The 27,719-nt window shown below is 40.0% G+C and overlaps 1 protein-coding gene across 14 annotated transcripts in view; it reads left to right on the forward strand.

The window, feature by feature from the left end:
• The window catches only part of ZBTB20 (zinc finger and BTB domain containing 20), a 481,207-nt gene that overhangs the window by 61,771 nt on the left and 391,717 nt on the right, over window positions 1–27,719 (forward strand). Inside the window, exon 1 of one of the 14 annotated variants that reach the window (XM_062602033.1) lies at window positions 22,949–22,984. The exons of the other annotated variants lie outside the window; for them this stretch is intronic. The gene's annotated coding sequence lies outside the window, so the exon portion shown is untranslated. Of the gene's footprint in view, window positions 1–22,948; window positions 22,985–27,719 lie in introns of those variants that run through there. 14 annotated transcript variants of the gene reach the window in all.

The raw sequence follows: 27,719 nt of genomic DNA on the forward strand, positions 1-27,719 counted from the left end.
ATGAGATGATCGTATAATTTATTATAGAGGAGGGAACAGGACAGAAATCAAACAGGAAGGCATGTGTGCTTGTGTGGACACTTGTTTATAATTTCATCAGATTGGTGCACACCTCATACATTTAGTGATAAGATATGCAAATTGTTCTGGAGCCAGCAGCAGTACTTCCACCTGAATGTCAGAACTGACAGAGATTTTTAAATCAAATCTCAACAACAACTTGTATTTTAAAGCATCTATTCCTAAAGTACAGCCACCAGCTACAGACAAATAAGCACAGAATTGTTTTCCTACTTTCCTTCATGCAGTCTTCCCTCCTGTATTGTTTACCTCCATGGAGAAACAGGGTTGCAAGATTAGGTGCAGATTCTGGGTGTAACTATGGGTAACGGTGCAGGGAAGCACTGTGCACAGAGCACAGAAATGCACGTTGAAGGTGGGGAGATTTGCAGAATGAGATTTACCAGAGAAGGTATTTTTGCATCATACCTTCCGTATCTGTGAAGTAATGGGTAGTGCAGACTCTTCTTTTCAACTACTTTCTCTCCCTTTGTTTTTAGTTTTATTGCATTTGTGTCCATAGATCAGAACGGGGTGGTAGAAGCCTGTGGATACAGTGGAGAGTTTGCATGATAGCTTTTTCTTGAGATTGAGAACCAAAATTCCTCAAGGCTGTGGATGTTTAGCTGCTGGGGTTTTGGTTTTGAGTGTACATACAGTCACGGGAGAAAGGGTGTCACTGAAAATACAGCTTGGGATTTAAATATTAAGTGTGTTTATTTTTGGAATCCTTGTTCAGTGCCCATTACCTATAAAGTGATAATCCTGTGTATTTTCTTCAGATTTGGTTCTTCCTTCTCTTTCTGTGAATGTGTGCAAATAACTATGTCCCAACTCTTCATCTGAAGTTTTCCTAGGGCTTTTTGTGTTCTTCTTCTTGTTTTTAGTGTGTCTACTCATTAACCAGAAAGACATCAAGGCTTAAAACATTTAACAAAGCCTAACAATTTAAGTATTCCTCTATCTGTGCATGAGTCTATGTGTGTGTATGAGAGAGAGCTGCAATTAGAGATTATGAAAGATTGTTACTTGGTTTTGATTACAAGCCTCCTTGTGTAAATTGGCTTTCTGCATTTCTTAATATCACTTGGTCACTGTGTTCTAATAAATCCTCCTGTGTGACATTCTGATTTCTCATCAGCTGCTTTAGTTGGTACCAGTCTCTTCCAGGTGGGATTTTACTTCCTGCATTTAAATAAGAGCAATGTGTTTTTATTTTCCTACAAAATGAGAAAATGGATTTATATGTATTTGTGATTAGAAAGATATGACCTGTCCACACAAGGTAGTAAGTCCCACAATACATGCTCGTGGACCTGCTTCCCATAGCTTTCAGGATCCCCAGAAGTACTCTGTGGAAAAGGACTTCCAAAAACTCCAGGCTTACTACTTGTGTGGATTTAGGCCACTGCAGAGCATTTTGTTTACAAAAACTAATTCTAGGGCTTACTTTGGTGTTGTGGATACTTAATTCCTACCCACTCAAACAGAGGCACTTCAAAATAATTAAAGTAAATGAATAATCCACACACCGAGCAAAGCCTTTCAGAGGGAAAGTGAGTTTGTTGATAGAAGGAATTTGCCTTTTTTTGGCTAAATAGTTCCTTTCAAGGTCTTCTTAAATAAGCAGCATATGCTTTTGTTGGAAAATAAAAAAATAAAACTGAGTCTTTGTCATTTCTGCCATGGCTGATGGAGTTTAATCATTGAGAGCTAGAAAAAAATCAGATAGAATTTGTTGATGATGGCCCCGCAATATTGTATTGCCTCTCTGCAAAATGCTGACTGATGTAGCGCTGAGAGAAATACAGTGGGTCTTGTGGCATGTTCACCTTTAATGCACTGCTTTAAAAGAATCTGAAAGAGTTTTGGAAGAATTTCTGGAGCTTTCTGGGGCCTGCAGGGTAAAAGCACAAATGGATGGGGAACAGCCGTGATGACTTTGATTTTTCCCTGGTTGGCTATAGGGATGCTCATGGTTTAGTCTTTCACCTGCATGGATGCACTTTAACCATATGCTCCAGTATGAACTCCATGGCTGCATCTATCAACATTAATACTTGCCAATTGGCATTAGAGTTGTTTGCTTGCTGCTGTGTGGGGAATAATTGCCTATAGTTGATACCAGTAACCAATTAATCTTACCACAACCTATATGTATATATATACTTATATATATGTATAATGGTGATGTTTGAATCTGTCATATTCTGTCAACATTAAGCTTAACAGAAAATCTCCGCTTCTGCACAAGCCTCGCTTAAGTGCAAACTCCAATAGAGGAAATTCAGCTTCTTTCTTATGTTGACATTATGTTGGGTGGTTTTTCTGCGCTGAGTTTGATTCCAGGCATGCAGCAGCATACCAGAGGGAGAGGCAACCAGCAACGCAGCCTGCACTGCTGCTGCTCTACTTGTTATGAATAATAGCCCACTGGGCTAGTTAATCATTACTCTAACTTTTCCCTGTTCCTTTGTAGCTGATTGTTGCCCAGGGGACATGGGTTACCGGAGTCTGGCTGCCAACACAAAGTTCAGTATTGTGCATGAGTGTGTGTTTAGTTTACCTGCATACATATGCATTGTGTTGTTCAGGAGATATTCTAGTAAAACTAACCATGCAAAGCCAGCATGCCTATTGTATAAAATTGGGAGAGGTAATGTTTTACCCTCTCTCCTTTGCCAGTTTTGAAAATGAATGTGAAAGTGTCGGTCTCTAATCCACACACTGGCACAACAGCATTTCCTCATTCAGGACTTGAAGAGTGGAATTTCAGGATGCTAAAATTCTGTTTCTTAGAGCACATGTCTGAATCACGTGGCCAGTGATTCACGTTAATTTGCCAGGAGCCATGATCTGACACTTCTTCTGTGACAAAAACAACATTCCTGTCCACTGGGAGTGAAAAAATACTGGCAAGGAATAGATGTCAGTGAAGGCTTTGAGATTCAGAAGGTGGTATTTAACCACTACGGTTTTTGCTCAGATTTATGTAGCTATATTGATTGCTAGGGTGGAAGCAAAGAAGAGACCTGCCTTTTGGTCATTCTGGAATTCTCCTTCATCTTAAGTGCAGAACATTTGGTAATACCTGGAGGATGTGATGCAGATGACATTTTTGCCACATGGGACAAAATCTGGTATTAAATTCTTTCCTCTGTGCCAGCGAGTCGCTTTACCTTCATTTGAAAGAATAAATAGCAATTTTGCTGTCCAGATGTCAATATTCAGGTGGCCAGACTGATTAAAGGGCTGATCTTTAATATCTCTGGTGTTTGTTTTGGGAAAGTTAATTTTCTTCAATGGATAGCTCAGGACAGCGAAATTTTTTGCTCCTTCTCCTGGTCAGATTTCTATCCTGTTGTCTTTTTTAAACCCAGTAGGCACTTGCTTCTACATTTTCCCATATAAGTAGAACTGGAGTTGACAAGAGGATGACTGTAAAAGGGAGGATTAAAACCTCCCTCTGGTGGTACAACTCTTTGACACCAAAACATCGTTGTGTCCTGCATAGTTCAATAGATACATTATTCACTGAGCAGTACTCCGAAATCCTTTTCCCCTTCTCTCCTTCCCTCTTTCCCTCCCTTCATTACTCTCTGTTTATTCCTTTCTCTCTTTCTCTCTCCCGCACTATATCCCTATCTCCCTCTCTCTCTCCCTGTCCCCTCTTTCTATAGGTGGATGTCTGTTTTCCAGTTAGAGCTGAATCCAGCATTGGATTGGTGAGATTGTGGTGATGCTGCTGAGCACCTTGCATGGACCTTTTTCATTTTGTAAACCATCCAGTCAAAACCAGAGTATCAGAGTAACCTTACTGCATAACTTACATTGCCAGCAATACAGGTCATTAAAAGACCAAACCCCTCTTCCTCCAGCAGCATCAAATGAAACAGCAGACAATAAAATGAGGGACAGCAAGAAGTCAGCAGCAGTGTGAGCTGGACCATTTACATGGCAGCACCACATTTTAGTGCCAAGTAGATGAGGTAGACCATTCTGACTCCAAAAAAACAGCTTTGAGGCCATATTAGCTATTCCCTTTGGTTGTTTAGAATCAAACTTGTATCATTTTTACTTATATTAATAGGACTCTGGGGATTATACAGGTCTCTGCCTTCAGAAGGCATATCTTAAGGATGGCAGAGAGAATTTGCAGAAGTAGGCTGAGGCTCTTCGGAGAGACAAGCAGCTGAAAACTTATATTTTTTTTCTGGCAAGAAATCAATATTGAAGAAAACAGTAAGGAAGCAAAAAATGTTACTGCTCAGTCACTCATGGAGCATTTTATTTTCCTAAGGATTTTTCCTTTAATTTTGTAATAATCCGAATTAAGGTCATTTGCAGGACTTTGATGGGAAACTTCTTCCTTCCTCTGAATTATAGCATCTCTACAATAATGTTTATAGGCACATTTGAATGTTCTTTATGAGATGGGATTGCCCCAAGACTCAGTATCTGTGTCTAAGAGCTCTCGTTGTAAGTTATGTTAGAACAATTTGATTGATATGTGGCTAAAACACAGTGTTCCAGGCCCACCTGCTTGGCTGGGCTATAAAAGTGAAGTGAGCCAGTTCAATATAAGCTTTAAGCCTCCTTGGGATTCCAGAAGCCACCAAACTCTATGTCTCTTCAGGTAATCTCCTCCACCAAGACCGGAGACTCCCATTATTACTTCAGAGGTCATCAGTGGAGAATGTCTTTCTCTCTGCTGGGACGTTATACTGTAGCAGAGATTCAACTCATTTAGAGGTGACTGAACCTCCCTAGGTCTTGGGAAAACCCTGAATTTTACTGGAGCAAATTCTGGATATTTGAGAAATAGCTTTTCTTTGATTGTTTTGCAGTTTTAAATACACTTACCTTCCCAAGGTTCTCTGTTACAGTTGTTGAATCTGAGCAGTGATTTACGTGGAAGCAATGCTGTAATGGGAAAACCCTAGTTGTTATCCAAACTGATGCAAGTAACAGAGCCCGTCTTCCTCCCAGTCTCTTCAGAAAAGTGTCTGTGTGTGTGGGTTGTTTCCAGCCAGTTGGCTGAGGTGGGGGGGGAACTGCACAGATTTTCACAGTAATGCCCACATCCATCTTTCTCTCAGGGAGATCTGCTTCCTGTAGTTCGGAGATCTGCCTGTGGGTTTTTGAGCAGAGTTACACGTGTATGTACACTGAACATCAGTGGCCTGTAGGTAATCCCATTGTCTCTAGCACTGTGCTTCAGTAATGCAGGCTAATGTTCAGTTACCTAAGCTTTATGGCACTAACTCAAAGGCAGCAGGAGGTGAGAAATAACTTGAATATGCCCTCTCCTGGTGGTGGCCAGTTGTATTAAGTGCTCTTTTTCATTCTCCAGTTAGATTTTCCAGAAGGTGTCCTTCAAATCATGAGTTGTTTAAATTATCCTGCTCCTCAGAGTCATTCTGTAGTATTTGAAGTCATTAAATTAAGCTAGCTGCTGGATTTTGTATTAAAGAAGTGACACCCCCCCGCCTTAGTTCTGCTCCCTTCTTGAATACAAAACCTTGCCAATTTTCTGAGGAATATATGTGCATGTAAGTAATTTTCATCTCATAATGGACTCCGTGTTTATCTGAATATTGATGAAAATAGCAAAAGGAAGACTATACTCTCACTCTGAAAGCACGTATCCTTTCTTGTTACATAGCTATAAGAAGTTTTACATAGTGCTTAAACTTGTATTTACATGTTCAGATCAACTTTTTGAGGGGGGAAGACATCGATTAAAAATCTCAACTTCTCTTTTAGAAGCCTTTTCCCTAACATCCAGTAATATGGGCGTTAGGGTTAGTATGGTGTATTGTAAGCATAATACATATAAGCCTTAAGAAGGAGACTTGAACTTATATTTTGAAAGTTGTATGGCCTGAACACATTGCTCTGGGTATAGCTTCCAGGATTACAAGAGTTTTATCTTTGAATAAAATCTTACTTTAGTAACTGCTACTTTGACAATCAAATAATTGGATGTTTTTTACAACCAAAAAGCATGATATAGCAGCAGGTTTTCCCCCTTTCCTGAGCAGTTTTCTAACCAGAATTTCTTTTCCTGAAGTCTTGCCAATGGCATAAATAAGGAGGGAGCACGTGGACTTGTGCAGGGCGCTCACTACAGCAAAAAGGAAACTGAAAGCAATAAAAGCTCTAAGCTGTGTCTGAGCAAGCGTCACGATACGTACGAAATGCAGACCTCACTTCTTACTACTTTGGATAAATGAGCTAAGCTCTCCATTTACAGAACAGTTTCTCTATGTGTTGCACTTCCATTTCTTACTGGAAATCAAACATCTTTGTTTTTCAGCACTTCTCCCACCTGCATATTTAGTGGCTCATGCACACCCCTCTCTCCCATCCCCAAATCCATGCATCCTAGAGAATGAAAGGTTTAGGAAGGTACAGTTTTCATAGGTAGTAGTAAATAGGTATAAAAAGTTTTCCCATTGCATGAATTTCCTAAGGGGATAATACATGAAATCACAAAGGAAAATGCCATAGCAGAATAAGTAATGAAGTATCTTCATTTTAGGAAGATGCAGCTGAAGTAACAGCATTGCAGAGGCTAAAACCAGAGCAGCTGGAGTAGAACTGGTTTTGAATCTGAGGTTTTGCTTCTAACTTCGTCTTCAGTTTCCTCTAGAATCTTTCTAGTTGTGGAAGATACCTACTTGTGAAATCGGAGTAAGACAAGAAATCCTCTTTCTTTTGTATTAATTGTATTAATTGTTAACACAGCTTTTGGTGAACTTAACATAGGAACTTCACAGGAAGCATTCTTGGGAGTGATCCCTGCAAACAGGGAACAAATGCTTTATTTCATTTAAATCATTTCTGTAAGAGGAAGGGCTTGGGCAGCATCTGTGTGGTGGGGTTTTTCAGTTTTCCTGTTTTCTCTAACTCACTGCATACCCTGACATAACCAGGCATTAAAAGTTTCTCTCCACACAAAGCTGTCATTGTTTTAAGGCCCTTCTCCTCCCTTTGATCCTGTGTTGAAACAGGTGCCTCAGTTGCTTGGCTCTCCTGGAGCAGTTTTACGGATTAAAGCATCAAAGGTACCCTGCACAGTGGCACTATTAACAGTGTGGAATGAGGCTGGGAGAAAAACTCATATAGGAGCTGCACACCTAGGTACAGTTAGTAGACAGATACAGTTACCCTCATTAAGCATAATTAAACCTAATATTGACTGTAAACTGTTACTTACCTTAAACTTCTCTGCAGACATTGTGGGAAAGGGATTAACTTTGCAGATGGGTACACTAATTACTACCTTCTTCGCATTAAAGTTACCATCAGGAAGGCCTGTATTCATAAATAAAACATAGTAGGGGATGGGAGACTGAGAAATATGTAAATTCATTTGCAGAAGAAAAGACCAAATTAAAAAAAGAAAGTTGAGTGATGCTACTGGAAGCAAAATGGCACTCTAGCTAATTACCATGAAAAGTATGATAAATCATGGTCGTGTATCCTTGACTTCTGACTGATAGAGCCTGCAGAGCGCAATCTCTCATGTGTAGCTGCCTCTGACTGATTTAAACCCATACCACTGTCGGGTTTGATGGGAAAGCACAAAAGTGTGCTATTTTATTTCCTTGGGTATTGTTGCTACCTCTTTCTCCCAGAAATGACTTGCAATTATTGTAAAAATACAGTCTGATTTCTTGTCTGCAGAAGAATTGTTGTTTGATGCAATTGACAAACAAAGGCTCCAAAGCTGGTCTAGTTATGGTTTAATAGCTGCATTTTCAAATGCAATTGATCTGCTATATTGAGACAATTATAGAAATACAATAAAATGTCAAGGGAGGGGTTGCTTTTGCTTTGGTATATTTATTCCCATGGGAGATATTTTGTGTCCCACAGACAAGATCAAAAGTCAGAAACGGTTTTATTTGTGAAGTTCTGTTTGTTTCCTGGGGATTTTTAAGTGAGTCACATCGCTCCTGTGTGCTTCAGCTTTTGGCTGTGTTTCCTCCCAAATTTCATCGTTTTCTGCACTTTACAGTTCCTGCAAGGGACTGCACACACACTTAATTGGAATTATTCAGATGAGAGAGGCTTGGGGATGAGGCCGTACTATGTGTTACTGTGTCGGTGCTGTTACTAGCTTAATCCTGTAAACACTTTACATTTGAATACATAAGAATGATATGATGGCTCTTTGTGGGGTATATTCTGTTTTCCTTGTATATCTGGCCGGAGTACTTTTTGGTTGAGTCATATCAGCATAAAAGTCTCTTCTGCTGAGCTAGCTCATGCCAGAATAATGGGAGGACAGAGTTATCCTGAGCTTCCTGAGCAGAGCATTGCCTAAGCCACAGGATTAGGAGACGCTTGAGTACACCAGTATTTGACACCCAAGGTGGAAACTTCCCATCACAGTGGTATTCTTATTACATGGATATTTTAACAAAAAAGTATTACTGGCTTCTATTTCTATTATTCCCTTTAACTTTTTTGAACTTCCATCACTGGGCACACCAGAGAAGAAATCTAATATTTGAAATGCTCATAGTATAGCATTTTGCTAAAAGAAGGAGTGGGAAAAGCAGAGTTGCTGCTTGAGCATGCACAGATACTACCTAGTGAGTACCTTTTTGTTTGTTTCCTTTCTCTTTGGGGTTTCTCATCTAGATTTATGCCTGTAATATTGATGTGATATAGAGGTAGGAATGTGTAGTTTCCAGGTATAGGTATTACGTTTCAAGAAACAGTGCTAAGTAATTAACAGTATTTTCTCGCTCTGGTAACCCCTATTCTTTGCAGCTTTTTGTGTACCCAGCTGCAGTGTTTATTGATGTTATCCTCATATCCTTTTCACAGTTTCACTGAGTTTTGACAGCATAGGATTTGAAGAAATACATCAGAATTGTTTCAGAGCTGCAAATTACTGTCAAGATTTGCGTGGCCAAATTCTTGCAGTGACATCCACATTGTAACAGAGTGTTAGCAAAACAAAGAGATGTCCAAAATTATTACTAGCTAGCAAACCCACAGGTTAAAGGGAAAACAATTTATTGGAGTAAATACAAATTTAGGGGTTTGGTTGTTCCAGCATAAAGGACATCTGTATCCCTTCTCTTGTTTAAGACTACAGAAGTGCAGTAAGAAGCTTTCACCTGGGATTCACTTTTGAGGAGCCATTTCTTCTGCTCCTTCAGGGAGCAGAACAACCTGGTTATTGGCTTGTTGCTTTTTTCCTGGTTCCCTTCTAAATCTTTTCAAAAGGAGGAGAGAAGGGTCAATGGAGAGAAAATGGATAAGCAGGCTTGAGACATGGAAGTTCTGAGGTTGCATAGCCTCTGTATTGCTGCTTATTATCAAGGTGCCTGGCCAGATTTCCCCAGGCCTATCTGCTAGATGTCATGGGGAGTTACAGTCACATTGCATCTCTAACAGTGGACAGTCTAAATCCTGAGCAAGCATTTTTGCATTTGGCCTCTTTGTAGCAACTGCATCCTTTTTCTGATCAGAAATTGAAATTGGGTATATCAGCTTCCCAGGGAAACACTGAAAAGAAGTTTTTTTGATAAATAATAAATATTAGGAAAGCTGCATTACATAAGAAATGGGAATATAAATGCCAACCGTGTTTCTGGGGAGGAAAGAAATTGTATGTTAGCAACCTAAAACTAAACTGGATGAATTGCCATCTTCTGCCCATCCAGCCGGTGTCCACTGGACACTCTATGTCCGCTGGGCACAGTAGTAATTGATCTCTTTTATCTCTTGTCAAGCTCATTCCCTCCAGTTGCTCTAAGATTGCACTGGAGATTCTAGCAAAACAATTATCTAAGTAATAATATGCTTGAATCCCAGGTATCTCTGCAGAGCATAGGCCAAATCCTGTGAATCCACACTGAGGCAGAATTTCCACTGAAGTCAAAATTAGAGGCTTTGTCACTTGCAGGGTTTTCTGTCAGGCAAAAATTCCTACTTACTTTCTTCCCCTGTGGTATGGATGAATAAACACATTTATGGATTGGTATAAAATTTGGACACAGAAAATTTGTTACAAAAAAGTAAGGTAGATATTTCTATTCTTACGAGCATTTTTTGGTGGAGGGAATATCTCATTTCAGCAATAATATTTCTTAAATAATAGCTAAATGAAGTATTTGAAGATTAAAATTCTCATTTTCATCAATATCAGAACAGCTGGATCCTTAGACTGACTTAAGACAAAATGAATGAATGTGGACATATTTCTGCCAAGTTTAATATATAAAAATGGGAAGCCAGGCTTTTAAAGATGGATGATACTCTTCATATGAATTTAAGACATATTCTTAATCAACTGGTTTAATTTTATTTGAGTTAGGCAGAATGTGTCTGCCTAAAACTCTTACATTTTCTACTGGGTGTGCAATAGGTTTCAAAGCTTTTTGCAGTGTGGAGCTTATCTGCCACATTGAGATACACTCAGCTGTCCATGATTTCTTTTCTTCATCCAGAGTTGTTCCTAGTGGAACACTCTCCAGAATGACAGTAGTAGAGCTTTCATCCTTTCCCTCCGTTTGTAGTATCAGAACCTAATAGCAAATGTGTGAGGCTGTGAAGACATTTCATCACAGCAGGAGTGTTTCAGAAAGAATGTGAGGACACTTCAGCAGCATCCTGGCATCTTCCTGGTATGTAAACAGACAGTGTCAAGGAAATTTGGTTCTAACGTGACTCCTTATGTCTTGGTTGCAAATTCTGCTCATCGTTGGGTCAGTTCAGCACTCTTCTGATATAAATTCTTGCTGAGCTGGGGCTTGAGAGAGCGAGAGAATCTGTTTCTGCTTTTTTTCCATTAAGGAAAAAAAAAGTGGTTTCTTCTCATCAGCAAACTGTTTTGATGAGAGCTAGAGGGGGGATTGAGCTATGAATTCAGCTGGAGGGGAAGAGTGAGGGAGAAAGTTGGAGACTGCCATTTTGGCATGGATGAAGAGAAGCACTTACAGAAACTCGCCCCCAAAAAGGACAGCTTTTCCTGCTTAAGCAGGTTTGGTTACATGTCTCTTTGCGTATAAATACTACAATGTATTGAGCAGAGGAACATGCAGTCAATCCTGTAAAAGCTTTAACAAATCAATGTGTCCGTTGCTTCTCCTGTTTCCTTTTAATCTCTTCACACTTTCCTGTTTACTCTTATCCTTGCCCAGTATGCTGTCTTCTCTAATGTTTCCTTGTATCTCTGTTTTCATTCTTTCCTGTTTCTCAGTAGCTGTGTTGTTTTGTGGCTGAAGCCCTGAATTTCAGTCTGTCCTTACACAAGCAAAATGCCTGTTGAAGTCAGGCAGGGTTTATCTTCTCATGTTTTGGCCTTTGCTTGTTATCAGGTAGTTATGTTACATCCCTAGCAAACTGTTTTCATTCTGTGACATACACTTAAGTCACGTAAGGTCATTTATTTTACATTTACTTCTAGAGTGAGTCTGCTTACTTCCAGTCCCTCATTTGGAAGCCTGTTAGGAGTGTGCATGCTGCTATAACATGCAAATTCTAATGAGTAGGTGGAGAATAAGTATTCTTTTGTCTGATAGGTTAGTACTTTTATTTTACCCATTTAAACACAAAGATGGGCATCTGCTTGTCTAATGTTCAGTACGATCTCAGTGTTCGGTGTCCAGGGGGGATGAAGTACTTAAACCAAAATAACTTAGGAGCTGAGGAGGTAATTATGTATGAGAGGAAATACTGGGAAGGGCAGGAATGCAAATGAAAGCAGGCCAAGATAGATTCAGATGCTGCAGAATAACTCCCCATTTACCCCTCCCTCTAACACACAGACAGTAACCCTCAATAACCTGCTTGAGTTAATGAACATTTTGCTGCATCTAAAATGTTGATGCAAGCGATCATTACTTCTACTGGATGTCTGAGTGTCTGAGCCCACCCTTGTTCTTCGGAGTCCCAACCTACACTTTTTTTGTGTTGGGAAGAAAATAGGAAGTGTTATGTCATTGGAGAAGGAAGGTTTTATTTGTGTGTTAAGATTTTCTGGTTAAGGTTATTTCCCTCTGCAGTGAAATGGAACATAGGGACTTTTTACACAGAGAATAAACTATGAGTGTCAGGCTGTTGTAAGAGATAGTCCAAACCAATGTACGGTTGTCCATAAATGAGTTCTGTGCTCCATTTCTCTCTTTGCTGAACCAAAATGTGATCATCTTCTCTATTAGAAAATCATGAAGTGGAGAATGTCTGTGTCTGAGGCAACGTTCTCAGTGTGGTATAAGAAATCCAAAGACTCGACTCTAAATGGCTGTTGAAATATAGCTGGTTATATCTATAGGGCAAGGTGGTCTATCAGTAAGAATAAAACCAAAACAACCCCCAGAACAACAAAACCCAAGCAGAAAGCAAAAACATTAATACAGGAAGACGAAGATGATGTTCAGAGTTCCAGGACCACAGTTCCTCTGGACCTTGGAAAGATGACTGACTTTTTTTTTCCTGATTCCTCTGCAGAATGGTGCTACGTAGCTGTCAGTGTAAAGCTCTTCCAAACAGTTAAGAATAAAAGTACTGGTATATTTTGACTTGCAGCTATAACCTGCAGGATTTTTCAGTTTCCATCTCTGATGTGCTGTAAGTCTGTAGCAGAATGCTTACAGATGAAAGTGTACTTACCCTGTTTCGCTTAGTATCCACTGTGGGCAGGGGAGCTTGGGCTTCTCCGTTAAACCAGTTTGTGTCTGCCCCACTTTGCCTGTTCTTCTCCATGTCGGATCCACGGCATTTTTCAAGCAATAGCTTTTGGTGCTTTAGGAACATAGAATAGCTATTACATGCCTTTGAGTTAACAAATTGTGAGTATTTAAATCACATAGTAAAATGAGAAATTGCTTCTCCTGTGTTTATCATGACTAGTAGCTTTACAGCCATCAAACTGTGCTTGGAATGACCAATTGACTCTTACACTTTGCATGTTGACTGGTGACTACAAATAAGAAGTCCTTCCACCCCTGCCATGAGGTTATGAGACATGGTTATGTAGTAATTAATGCGACTGTATCATTTTTTAACTGCTACAGAAATACAGTATCAGATGCTCAGATGGCATCAATTGGCTTAGCTCCACTGAAGGCAACAAAGCGCGATGCCAACTTACACCAGCTGAGGATCTGGCCCACAGTTGAAAGGAAAAAAGGGACAGGCTGCCAATATGGCAGGGAACATATTGAGATTTATGGTACTGACTTAATCAGTAAAAAGTTCTGCTTGAAGTGGTTGTCTCTGTGCACATTCACATTAGTCACTTCAGCTGAAGACATTTGAAGCTCTAACACAACCCATGCGGGCATATTCCTGCTCTTGCACTACTCTCTTCTACATTCTGTGCTCTTAAATATCCAAGAGGATCCCACCTCACTCCCCTTCTTCTAGTTGGTGATCCTCCTCACAGATCTACCACAGGTTCAGGGCCACACATATGTATGTATTTTAATGTAAGTTTACTTTGATGCCCTTGTTTTTTCCCTTTTACTTACATTCTGGTGTAATCATTATCTGGTGTAATCATACCTAAAAATGGGGAGGAATTTCACACGTTGCTGTTGTAACTTTTATCTAGATGCCCTATTTGCACTGAAGTACCATATTCATCTTTATGACAATAAGAAAATCCAAGTTGCTGTCTTTGTATTCAAATGTCTACTTATTTCTTTATTTGGAGATAAGGTGACTGTAGCTAACTTAATGCTTGTAAATTTTTATCTGCTTGAAATGTGATTGAATAACTTGATGGATAGAAATTCTTTTCTCTGTTATGAAGTTAGTGAATGAAATACTTATGAAATATGAAACAGCTGCAGATTCTTCACAATTGTTTTCTTCTACATTAATATAACTATTGTAGCATTTGGTTTGTAATAATTGCTGTCTCTAACTTGCAAGCCATTTCCAGTTCTGATATCTTGTTCTTCGTTGTTAATAGTGTCTGAAGGAAATAATCTTCTGGGCCTGGAAGTTTCCATGCTTGGTCCCATCTGTAACATTGAGTATTTTAGAAACTACGTGATCCATTCTTGTAATACAAAGTTGAGGAGACAGCTCTATTCTGCACTAAAATACTTGCCTTTAAGGATGTAACTTACTGATTAATGGTTTGGAATTTGACGTACAATATGTATGTCCAGCCACTTTTTGATTACACTCTATGAGTACATATTTAAGCAGGATAAACTTTCAGAAATAGAAGTATTTGAATATCTAAAGCGTGCGAAGAATGTTGAGTTTTAAACATGTAATGAATTTGCTCTTCTGTGCTCTAAAAGTATAAAAAAATAAACTAATCATGAAACCATCTCCAGGTACAAAGGTCAGCTGCAGTTTTACAGAAGTTTCAAAGGATGCTTTGAATGACACTCAGTCTCTTACCATGATATGTTTTCCTGCACTTCAAAGTAAGCGTGAGTCTTCTGTGGCATCTGTGTTATGTAAGTGCTGAACAGAACGTCAGAGAGGCAGGACACAATGTTAGTCTCTTTTTCTTTCACTTACCTAATTATTGAAAATAACACAGTGCTACCTCACTCTTTTAGGACAAATATATCTTACTGAATCTACCTGATTCCGTATCTTGCTGAAGTCCATGAAAAGCTTTGTGTTTCAACCAACAGTTGCAAGTTTAAACTGAAAGCATGTTGTACCTTCAAATCCGGTTGCTAGAGGTATGCTAATTGTTGTTGATTCACTTAAACAGTACAAAAAGACACTTGAGAATATTGTAAAGTACTTATGAGAAAGGTATGACTTGTATTAAAGTGTTGCAACAAATGTTTAAAGTAATACTTATTCCTGTATTCTTGGTGGGGTTTTTAGATATTCCAGTGCACTTTACAAGTTTCCAAATGATAATATATTTTTTAAAGAACCTTAGAGTGGTTTTACAAAGCATCATTATCCCCATTTGACAGATGGGGAAACTGAAACAGAGCAGTTAAGTAACTTTCTCTGGGTTGTAGGATAATTCACTGCTAAGCTAGGGATTGATTATTTCATGGCATTGAGTGTTCCACTACTTCTCTGCTTTAAAGAATGCTACAGTACCTTCATGATGCAGTTTAAAGAAGAACCTCAACTAGTGGTGTCATCTTTACATGTCTCTTGAAAAAGCCCTTCTTTAGCTGAACATCTTCATTTGCTATCCTGACCTTCCATGAAGTTTGAAGTTTTTACACACGCATACCACGCAATAGAGAGGAGGACTGAATAACATCTTTGACTTGCCTGAGATCACAGTCAAAAGCAGAGGGCAGAATCTGGCTAAGAAATACTGAGTTGAAATTCTTACAAATGTACTTCAGCGCTCCAAATACTGTTTCCTGTGTATTGGACCAGAACAGAAGGTTAGTAGGAGATGGATGTCCCTAGTTATAAATAATTGTGACAACAACTAGCAGTACAGTGCACTTGAAAGAACAGTTAAGTCTTGCTGCAAAATGCATCCTAACTACAAAAATGACAGCCTGCATGGTGCTGTGCATGGAGGGCAGCTTGTAGTGCTATTCAGGATAATAATATTAGCTTGTATCTGCTTAGAATATCCCAGAGTTTTTAAATATCTCAGAGAAAGTAATCTACTGTTTCTTATTCTGGTATTATTTAGGAGTGCAAGAAGACAGTTTAAAGAAATCTGAAGTCAGGTTGTAGCCCTTCTAGGACAGGATGTATAATTGATATTCTTTTAAAATTATAAGCTTTTACCTTACAGCAGAGTGTTGCTGGTACACTTTGTGGTCTAGCTGGCACCAATGGAGAGTGTGGTTAAATCAGTTTCTTATCTTACAGGAGCCACTGCAGAAAAGGGTACGTTCTTTGAGACTCCTGTAAGCTTTGCTGGGGGACACACACTTGAAGTAGTTTGAAGGAAAGATTCAATTGACAGAGGAGGTAACTTCAACCTAAGACTGTCACCAAATCAGTGTGTCTTGGCCTGTTCCACAATGTCTAGGATCCTTACCCAGAGTTTAAAAAGAGTTTTTTTTTTAATCCCTGTTGTCTTTAAACTCCATTGCACAGTGTGTATTTCTGTTATTGGACAGCCTAAGAAATGTTTTTGCCTGCTACTTAGTCACTGGCAACTGTGGAGACAAATCTGAGCTGCATTTACCTTAGGGTTCTTCCTAAGCGTTCTCCCCATTCTCATGCCAGCGTTAGCCTTAAGGGTGACATTCTCCAGCAGAAGGAAAGTCACAGTCTCTCCTACCAGTGGATGTTGTATTACTACTTCTGGTGACAAGTAGCATTATGTGTATATATTGCTAGGGTTACTTGTCACCTTTGGTCCTCCCTGATGAATAGATCTACTTATTGAACAATGGAATGAATAGGCAGTGTCTTTTGAGATTGTAATTCTCTTTTAGATCGGATAAGTTTCTGTTGCCACCATCTCTTTACCAGAGGGTCATGTTTATTTGCCGAGTAATGGGATGCATTGGGTATTGTCAGTGTGATTCCTGTACTGTGTTGTCAATAGGCACTTCATATTTTCTCATCTGTAGACCTGCAGGTGCATTAAGGGGAATGAAAAGCTTGCCCGTATCTGTCAGCTGCAGATCCTGTATCATCTCAGGTACAGAGAGGGAAGGATGTACCCTGCACTTAACATAGAGAAACATGAAGTAACGTATGTTAACTGTGTCAAGATCTTGGAACCAGCCACATGAATAAAGCTGAAGTGGTAGCCAGTAAAATGGCTTCTTGGAGCTTCATTACCGTGTATGCTTTTTGAAGTCTGTGCAGAAAAATAGGTAAGAAGCTTTATTGCTGTTGACATTTTTTGCTGGTCTATCAACTCAAGAAGAAAGTAGCTTAAAAAAAAAGCTGAGAAATGAGCCTGTGTTAAACATTTCTGTAGAATTTATGGCCTTTTACTCTCCAGCCTCTTGCCTTTAACAGAATTGTCCATTGCTTTTCTGATGAGAAGTAAATTTTAAGTCCTAGTTCATGAACATTAGTCTTCTGGTTGAGCGCCTCATACTCTTTCTGAGTGTTGAGGCAGAGCTATGACAGCAGATAACCAAAACTCAGCCATGTTGGCCTTTTTCTGCTGGGGGCTTTTTAGCAGTGCAGCATGATGATTTGGGTTACTTAATGCCCTTTTCACTGCAGCCCCGACAACATGCAGGACACTGTTCTTCTCTGGAGAAGCTCCAGTGGTTTGGGATGCTGCATCCTTCACCACTAGGAGATTCTGGGTCAATAGATCTAACTGATCAAATTGCAAGGTAAGGGAGCACATGAAAGCTTGTTAGAAAGAGATGACATTTCTGCCTTGTATTTGTACAGGTGTCATTGGACCATCAAATGACAAAAGCATTATAATGACTAATTCCAATTCAGGTTTAGATGAGAACATCAAACCACTTAATGCTAGATGAGGCAGCTCTAGACTTCAGAATATTCAGCTAATGCCTAACCTGTGGCAATACTATCCTAAATAATTACATGCTACCACCAGCTCTCTCAAGGATCATTTTAGGAAGAGAGCAGTTGCTTTGCCCAGGGAAATTTAGATTAGATGCAAAATTGGATTTTTCATAAGGCCTTGTTTTTACCTAGCTACGAATGTTTCCTTAGCACAAGTGAAAACTTTACACATTTTAGCTCAAACTGTACTCTACTAAGCCTCCCACATTTATACCCATCTTCTTGGCAGTCATCCCAAAATATGTTTGGGTTGAGGCATTACACATTACATTTGGTGAAGCTTTAGCATTCCCTGTTGCTCACATCAATCCTTATTTCTGTTTGCTCTTGTAATTTACAGTTAATGAAAATTCTAAGTTTACCTTTGTTTTTGTTGGCGTCTATACAAGAGAACCCTTTACCCTTTTCAGCCTCTCATCCAAATGGAAAGCTGAATCCAGAAAGGAAGGTAAAACCTATCTGAGCAGTTTCATTTCTGACGGAAGCCCTTAGCACGTGTGTCAGCATTGTAGTATTTCTGACCAAACAGCCTAAGTGCCTTGCTGAGGCTTGAGCTGTGCCTGCTCTTGTGAGCAGGCTTTTAAGTAGCAGGTAGACGCCAGTCTGGTAGTTGTTCATAACATCAGAGTGCCAGATCTTCATGCCATCTGGTTAACGGCCTTAACCAGTTCCTGCTCCCTTCCAAATCAGGCAAGATTCTGCCTGAAATTAACAGGAATTTGCCTGATTACCAACATGGGAACATGGCTAATAACAAGCTTGCACTGATGACCTTAACACAGTGTAGGCAATATTGACAAAACAAAGAACTCTGTAGTTAGTGCAATCTTTTCTAATGAGCCTGTTAAAAATTGTCTTACAGTTCTTCAGTTCAGGGTATACTTTTTCTGTCTACCTTGAGTACCACCTATGCACTGAGCTGTGTATATAGAAGATTATAACGTTAAGCAATGGGCTGTAAACAGATGGTACACACATAATTTTTGTTCATACATGAAATCAGATAATTGTATGATTTATATTTGCTTGTTAAGACACTTATTAGACACTTTTGAGCATTAAAAATGCCCATAAAGCTATCATGTAAGCTTTAAAATGCACCCCTTTGATTTATTTTTGGTGCTCATTACGTGTTCTGAGTCATCGTGTGTTCAGAAACAGCATCCCTTACCTCAACGAAATATTTTGCAGGTGAGAAATACTGACAGTTTTAGACAAAATGTGTAACACAGAATTATAGTACAGTTGCATCTTTCTGCAAAGAAGTGCTTCCACAAAAGCAAGCCTGACCAAGCCTCCCTGCATCTGCTTATAGTGCTACGTGCAAGCTGTTTTTCTCATGTCATCACAGTGTCGCCTTATCGGTCGGAACTCTGATTGCGTTTGGGAAGTTCATTTCCTGCTCTCTGTTTCTTCTGGCGTTGCCGTTGCAGAAGCTGTGCAGCCTGACGTGCTGGTGGACAAGGCATGGGAGAAAAGCACTGTTTGCACCTCTTTAAAATCTCCAGTGCTTTGTGTGGTTCCTGGGCAACAGGCAGGAATCCTGAAAGCTAGGCTGCACTTGCTCAATTGTTGCTGGCAGCTGTGACTTGGAGAGAGCACATAGCAGCTCCTTAGCAGGTTGCTTGTTTTACATGACATGTACTGAGCATGGTAAGCGCTGAGCTGAGCTCTCTGCTGCCTGCAGTCGAGGCTGGGTTGCCTGGGGTTGGAGACTTGGCTATGGAAAGCATTATAGAGATGTAAGGTGAGTTCCTTGTTGGTACAGGGGCAGGGAGGTGAGGCAAATAGATGTGAATCAGTGTTTTCTGGTTAGGAAAGGGGAATAGTAGCGTAGGTTCTCTGTACCAAAGAGTGCTGTTTTCCTCTAGCAACGATATGTTCTTTCAGAGTGTATTTGCAATGATGCAACATACAAATGCAGAGGATAACATGGATTTGCGTGTGAATGTGTGTGTACGTGTACATGCACACACGATACGTGCACTGCAGTGTGCAAATATAAGATGACTTCATGGGATAATTTTAAATTTTACTATGAGCTTTGATTTCTGGGTCTTGTTTACTTTGAGGGATCAGAATGAAATCAGTCTTTGCAACCTTGATCTTGGCCTATTTAGTTAGCATCCAAGCAGCAGATGCAGTCACACTGCAAGTCTGCCAGACAAATCAGACCGTTTCACCTTCATATCTACTCAGTTTGTGCCTCTTGGCGCAGATTAAACATCTCTTTGCTTTTGTAAAAGGGAGTTAGTATGTTATACGTCTGTTTAAACAAACTGCAAAGCTGCAGCATTGTTATGATCTGTTGAAATCTTCATCATGAGACAACAACAGATCTGCCATTGTCTTGAGATCTGTTTACACTCTGCTTTACACTGGTTTAGTCCAGGAGGAGTGATCTCTGCACCCGTCTTTTCCTTATATTTGTGTCAGAGATTCTGCAGCACCAGAAAATCTCTTTAGACATATGACACAAATATTGACAGTAGAAGTCATTAACCCAAGATGAAGAAAAAGCCGAAGGAAATTTGCCTGCTATACTCATGAAAGAAAATTTCATCAAGGGCTGTTTAACACAAAGATGTTAATATAACCACTTGCTCAGAAAACCCCTAGCCAGTGGTTGCCAGCAACTGGAAAGATTTAATGGAGGGCAACAAGACTACTCTTTTGCCCTGCTCACAGATTCAGTAACTCCCTGTCCTGGCTAGTGTCATGCTGTTGGGCCTGTCTGAATGGTCTGCAATGGGACGTGATGTGGATCAGGTAGATTTTTAGTTGAACCTTGCTCCAGATACATGCTCCCATGTTTATCTATTGTTGTTGACTTTTTTAAGCTGAGTAAAAGACAGCACAAGTTGTCAGGTACTGAGGTTAAATGTGATAAAATGAATAGAAACCAGAGTATGACATAACTCTGTATATTCAGCATGGGGCCCTTCATTCACTTTGTGGTCTAGACCAGAGCTTTTGTTTCCTTATGTAGAAAATGGGAATAACTGGTGTTTGTATCTCATATTACTATATAAAGGCAGTATATTGTAAACTTTCTTTTCATGGACCTATGTTTATCCATTGTCACTTCATTTTCAGTCTTAAACTGGGATTATACTCTATCTCACCATGGAGGGCCTTTTGAATTCATCATCTGACATTAGTTTGGCTATCAAACAAGAGAAAGGAATAAACTGACCTATGTATGTAAGTCTGTGTGCTTTTTTGCTCTGTTTTGTCATGCAGGCTGGAAACTGCATGACAGAACTTGCAAGTTGAGGTCACTTTAAAATATCTCAGTTTTTATTTAAGAAAACTATACCTAGGGTATTATTCTTCAGGAAAGTACTCGTGATCTTTTTGGTTGGCCTTGTTTAGCTTTGTTCTTAACACCATCTCCTCACTGGAGTGAGAGAATTACCAGTCTCTTCCTCCTCTGCAGGTACAGGGAACACAGAAATTTGTCAAAGTCCTCTTAATCCTGCCCTACTGTTTTTAAAATTCACAGAAATGAGATCGGTAGGACATACTCTGATAGTTTAGAACATGTTGTTAGCTCGTAATAACAGCTGTGCTGCACAGCACACACGTAAGCCATGGGCTGGATGTTTATGAAACACATGATAATAGGTGTTGCATTTTCTTATGTACTGATTCATTTAATGTAGACTGTATAGCACCAAAAAAACAGCCACAGCTACAAATAAAGTCCAATAGAAAAATGGCATTCAGATGTTAAGGGTGTGACTTCAACTCTCACAACCACAGACAATAAAATGGAGAGATTCATTCTGGTTATATATCATACTGTTGTCTCAACTATTTCAGCTCATGTGGTAGCAAGGACAGACCCCACTAAGAGGATTATGTGAGTATCTACATGCAGGTACAGTAAGATGAATACAGTATCATGAATTTTTAGTAGAGATGTGTTTGACAAGCATCTCTCTTTAATTTCTGACATGGGTCCACTGTGGTTTAATTCATTCTGTAAATTACTCCTACGTTTTTAACATCCCCAGGTGCTGACAGTCTTCAAAATAAAACATCCCCTGTCTCAGAATGGCATACTTGCTTTGTTGCTATAGAGTGTAACTGCGTTCATATTCCATGCCCGACCTTGCACCATTTCACCATGAATAGAGTTGCAGAAGGAATATATGCTTCTGTGGGAGCCTTGTTACGCAAGAACAGCATAGATCATTCAGCAATACCAGCTTGTCCCCATTCCAATAGGCTTGCTGGTCAGAATTCAAGCCTACCCGATGCACCTTTGAACAAGTTAGTGTGACAACATTCAACTCTGAGATGGTGCTTTATCAGCTGAAGAACCTGAAGAGTTTTAGTGATGTCACATTCAAACACCATTTTAGAGGGAGGAGGGGAAAGAAAAAGAAGTGCATCTGTGGGGATGTGAGCATGGGCAGAGCCTCTTTTTTTTTTGGGGGGGGGGAACTGGGCTTGTTTTCCACACTGCAGCTTCCACTTGTCTGGACAGTGGAATGTAAAGACACTTCAGAGGCTAGGTTCCTTTTACTTTATAGTTCCACCATTGCAGAAAGTAGTAAGTGACATCTGTTGTCATACTTGTAGTTCTTAAGATTACTTAAAGCCTAGGAAAAGTCCACCTTAGCAGTGGATACAGTGCTAGCCATCTTTAACCTTTACCTTTTGTAATGGTTTGTTAGAACACATGTCAAATGGAGGAAGAGAAAAAGCAGAGGCCAAAGAAAGATGTATGTAAAATTATTTAATGCTGAACTGATAGATGATATAAAACTAAAATATCAACTAAAAGCTGAACTTTTCCTTCCGAATTGCAGTCTTCACTTCTGGACTTCCCAAGTAGCCGTCCCGTTTCACTATTGAATTTCCTTGTCAGTATTCCAAAGCATGTGCAGCACTAGATAGGATTGCTGCTCCACACTTCATTGGTGTAAGTTAGAAGTTGTCTATTCTGGCTAGTGACTGCTGGTTTTGTCTTCAGATAGGGCATCAAAGCACCAACAATGCTTTGAGGGAGAGTATAACCCAAAGACACTTCTGGGTGCTGAAATTTCTGTTAGGAGAATGATACAATGATAAAATCTGGGCTGAATTTACCAGCAGTTGCTGTGTGCTTGTTCTCCTGCACATTTGTGTTCTGTTAACTGACCTGCAAAGAAACTTCATCCTGAAAAGTTCTGCTAAGAAACCAGACCCTTAGAAAATGGGTTCACATGGGGTAGTTTTCTGCTTCAGTAATCACCCACCCTACTTGTGGCTTCAGCTTGCTTCTTTTTAATCCAAATTCCTTCTGGTATCAGCTCAGCTAAATTCACAGGTGTCCCAGAGGGGGGTGCTGATTGTCTTGGTTAATACAAGTGGGTCCAGGTGGGAACAGTTAGAGTGTGGGACCACTCAGGTGCTGTGGACAAAAAGGCCTCCCACATTTAAGAACCAAAATGGAGACGTTGGTGGTATCTAGGATTGTGGTGCTGTTGTGGTAAGTTTTCTTTCTTTGATGTTGGCTTGGATTGTTGTATTACATATACTTCATTTATGGATTTTCATATGTTAGAGGTGGTGTGTGAGGGAGGGGATTTACGTTAATGCAAAAGCTTCCATTCAGAGAAAGAGAGTTGTCTGGTTATTCAGCCTTGCAGGTTTTTGTTGATCCTGAAATAGCAGTGTATTTCATGATGTATCAGGATGTACCAGGTTCACCTACCAGCTACAGATGTGTGGATTAGCCACCAACTGAAGAAGCACTTACAAGGCAGAGTGCAGGATTGTGTCGTGTTTCTGCTATGCTGTAGCTCTAAAATGAAAGCTATGGTAATACTAACAAGGTGCATGAAGGGGGAATCTATTTTAATGGGAATTTTTCATGGAAGTGTTTAAAGCAAACTTGGAAATCTTTGAAGGTATAGGTTTTGCGTAGGGGGTGGCAGAATATTATGCTTTTCTAACAAGCATCTATCGTTTCATCACTGTTAACTCTGCTCCTTGATCATCCTTCTCCATTTCTGAGCTACCTTTATGTCTGTAACTGTCAGTGAAGACTTGCTCCCTTGCATCTGACAAAGATTCTAAACAGGGCAGATTCTGGTTGTTGACTTTGAGAGTAGATTTTAGCCCAATTTACATAGATAAGATTTGGCGTGCTATCCTATCCCAGGAGTCTGTTCAGTGAAAAACATGCCGTTCTCTGTGCCTCCTATCAGTTGGTTTGCCAGCAACCTGGCAAGCAAAACTCTTTTCAAGTCCTGACCTGGCTGATGGCTATTTGATGGCATAGAAGAAGAGGAAATAAATAGCAGTTACAGTAGTCCAAGAAGTGTTAATTGGGTAAGGGTTTAGTCTAACATCCTGCAGTTCACTATCACCTTCAAGAATCCTATTGAACTGCGCTTCCAACCACCGCACCTTTTCTGTACCTATGAGGTAAAGGCTGCAATCTTCATTTTTGTTTGTAGGGAAAAGGGTTTTTCCCTAACCTGGAAGTAACCTTGTGAAAAGGTACGGGAATAGGTCAGCTAATGCGTGCTGTGTTCCTGTTGTCACAAGATGATCTACCTTTCCCTTCAGAGCAATGTGGCTGCAGCATTGTTGTGTGTAACCACGCTGATGCTCAAAGAAGTATGAATTGTGTACATCTCGCACATCAGTTTCGCTGCCTTGAAAAATGATGAGGGTTTTCTTTTTTTCTTTTTCCCCCTTCCTTTGAAGTTTTAAATCAGAACTTGCTGCTGACCCACTTTTGCTAACAGTTCTCTTAACTAACCCCTGTACTCACTTAGACTTTTTTTTTCCCTTCCCTTCCACCCACTGTCTGTCTAGCCTGGTTTAAAAATTTTATATATATACTTTTAAAAAATTGATTAGTTGGAGAGCTGCCCGTTCTTCTGCGCTGTATAATAAGGATTTAAAAACTGCACACTGAATTCTGTATAGTGTAATTAAAACTGACCCAGATTTGGACCTGAGAACACCAGGACTTAGCCAAACTTGCCATGAGCTGAGTTCTGATGGCAGATGGGAGCTAATGAGGACACGCTACTCTCCAGAATTTCCCAGCTGCTTGGCCCCTTTTTGTACAAACAAGGTTTGGAGTGAAGTCCCAATCCCAAGAGCATGTTCAAGCAAATGTACTGCACCCAGTGTTTTGGGAAACAAGGCAGTGCTGTCAGGCTGCTTCAGGAAATTTTTGAGGCATTATTTCCAAAGGGCTTTTACTGTGCATACCAGTGTCATGCATATCCTGTCTCCTATCTTCCATCTTGTCCTAGGCTGAGTGTGCTCACGTGCTTCAGACCCTGTCTGAATATTCTCCCCTGGTTTCAGCTGGGGGATTTCCACCTTAATTTAATGGAGCGTTACAATCCCAAAGTCCTGGGTCTCCGTTGGACCTGTGGTTCCCTTCGGTGGAGTTGATGTCCTGGGACTATTCAGGCAGATGTAATTGAATCGGTTTGAAGCAGCTGTAGCTGGCATGTGGTCTCTCAGATTGCAAGCACCTGCTTGGTTGGTTGTGGGTTTTTTTGTTTGTAACTCACTAGAGTGAAAACAGTGCCAAAACCAGCACTTGGTCTTGGAGCTGATGAAGCACTCCAGATCCTATATCCCTTTCCCCTTCTGGCCTAGCCACCTCATTACTGGTGACTGCAATAAAGTTGGTAGTGAGCAGAAACAGGTTTATGCTTCTCCTCCAACTGCCTCCCTCCCTTTCAAACCAGTGCACTGCCAACACTGACTCTCTTCTTCATAAGCAGTAAGACTTAATCGTGCTCAGGTGTGCAGAGTGTCTGTGCTCTCCTTAGAAAATTGGGCAGCCAATGGTTTTTTGTATCTGATGCATGCACCGAATTTCTCTATTGCTCTGCCATGCCAGCAGTTAGACTGAGTTACTGTTTATGTCTAACAAATGATCAAACAGTGCTGGGATGTTCCATTCGATACCTTTCCTCTGTGTAGTGCACTTACGTTTTGGTTGCTGTTCCTATTACAGTCTTAAGGTTTAATGGGGTGAAAGTTCAGAAGGGACTGAGTCACTTGGTTGCCTCCCTGTCTCGTGTGATTTATTGAAATTTAAGTTCAAATTAAACACGGTGGTGCACTTGGCCAAGTACAGTAACAGCACGCAGTGGTGTGGATTTCAATGGGATATTACAAGATGGCATATCGAAACAATAATATCCCTCCACTGACTTCCCCTTACTTTGTGTCTTCCTTTTTTTTTCCCATCCCAGCCTCAGAGACAAGGATTCTTAATTCTAGCCATTCTTATCTTCAACTTTAGCCCCACACTTCACTTCTTGCTCTTTTTTCTTGAGACTTTAATTCTGCTTCATGGACCGCATTTTTTGGCATCATTCAAGACAAAGATGCTCCGCTGTGGGATCCTGGTAGTGAGGAAGAGTGCGTTTCTTGACACAAGAGTAATTATGATGTATTTTATTTTTATTCTTTTGACTTTAAATATTTAGGTAGGCTTCTGTATTTCAGGAATTCCTGGATCAGCCTATTCTGGTGCCTTCTTTCTTTCCCTTTTGTTTAAGCTCCTCTCTCTTTCCCCTCATTTGTCAGGTGTTACCACATATTCCTAGGGCCAAGAGGGCCTTGTCCTCAGCTTCTGTTACAGGCACTTAGTTGCTTCCTGCAAAAGCTTTAAAAATTGCTGTAGGCAATTAAAAGACAGCTCCACAAAGCGTTCCAGGTGATTCTGAAGGTGTTTGTTTCTCTCCTATTAACCTATATCTCTATATTGGATATAAAAAGGTTATGTGATTTGACTGTAGATATTTGTGATGTAGGCAAAGTCTCTTCTCCTGTGGAATATTGCATCGTTTCAGCCAACGTGCCAGTCCTCAGCTCTCTGCGTTTTGTTGAGCTCAGGCGTTTGAAGGGTGGTGTTGAAGGCAGCTTCTCCAGGGTCCAAAATACCCTTTTGATTCAGTGGGAGCGAAATGCCAGCTGAAATACATAGAATGAATTGTTTGTGCTTTTTCAAGGAGAGCAGTGTGGAGATGCTTCCCTTTATTTGTTTTTACAGTGCAGAACACCACTATTTTTACATTTTAAGTTGCACTAGGTGTACTTAGGTGCAAGTAATAGAAGGCAGTTTATCTGGGTGTCTGTGAAAGCAATACAGCTAAACCTTTTTATAGTTGTCTAATGGAAATGTAAAGTTAAAAAAAAAAACAAACCCTGGAATTCCAATCAAGCCAGAATTGTTTTTACTAATCCAGTAAGGGTGATGTCACCACTTGATTTTTCTCTTGTCCTGTTGTGATTTGTAGTGTTTTGTTTGTTTGTAGGCTTGTTTTGTTTTTCTTTCCACCCGTGCTCCTGCTTTCTTACTCCATTCTGGTAGTCTCACAAAACATCTACAGATGAAAACACCCATTTGTAATGAGAGCATTTGCAGCTCTTTGTAGTCTGGGAGTGCTGCACGTACAGATATCATCTGCTGAATAAAATGTCAGCCACCAATTCTAAGAGGGAAGTTACTAAGGCTTAAATTAAGAAGTAGCTAAGGACTGTGGCTTTCAATTTTTAGGGATATTGTTGTAGAGTGATCTCGCTATAGAGCAGCAACAGTTGCTGTGAATTAAATAATGGCGAATAAATATGGAATATTTTTCACATGTTTTGGGTACCCAGGATTCATGTTGAGATCAGTAGGAATATGGAAGGCAAACTGTTCTTGAGACCACAGTGGCTATGGCACCCGTCGATATTTAAATAAGCAGCAGTAGCAAATCGGAAAGTGTTGTTTGTATGCAAAAATACTTGTTATTGGTGGTGGTGGGGAACAAGCAAAGAGTAAGTATGCAAGTGTCTATCTTAGGATTTCTTGGTGCCATTTGTAGCCAGCCAGAACAAGAAAGCATCTGCCACTCTTATGGTTGTCTTGAAAATAAATATAGTTTTAGGTCAGCAGTGACTGCTAGCTGACATCTTTTATTCCTAGAATGCTTTTTTTTTCCTTGTACTAAAGCCTGCTTTAGAAATGTAGGCGCTAAATGATTGTGAGTTCTACACTAAGTATAAGAGATCGTAGAAAGCCAACAGGATTTGTGTTCTCAAGAAGTCAGTGTAGCATAGGTGAAAAATATATAGGTGTTTTTGTCAGCCTGCCTACATCCTAACTATAGGAGTTGTGAATCAAGTAGTGTTTATACTGCTGAACCCTTCTTTTTATATATTTAATTTTAGGCTATCAGTTTAAAGACTCT

This window comes from Pezoporus occidentalis, unplaced genomic scaffold, assembly GCF_034315485.1.
Source record: "Pezoporus occidentalis ecotype Australia unplaced genomic scaffold, CSIRO_AGI_Poc_V1 ctg74, whole genome shotgun sequence".
Lineage (NCBI taxonomy): Eukaryota > Metazoa > Chordata > Aves > Psittaciformes > Psittacidae > Pezoporus > Pezoporus occidentalis.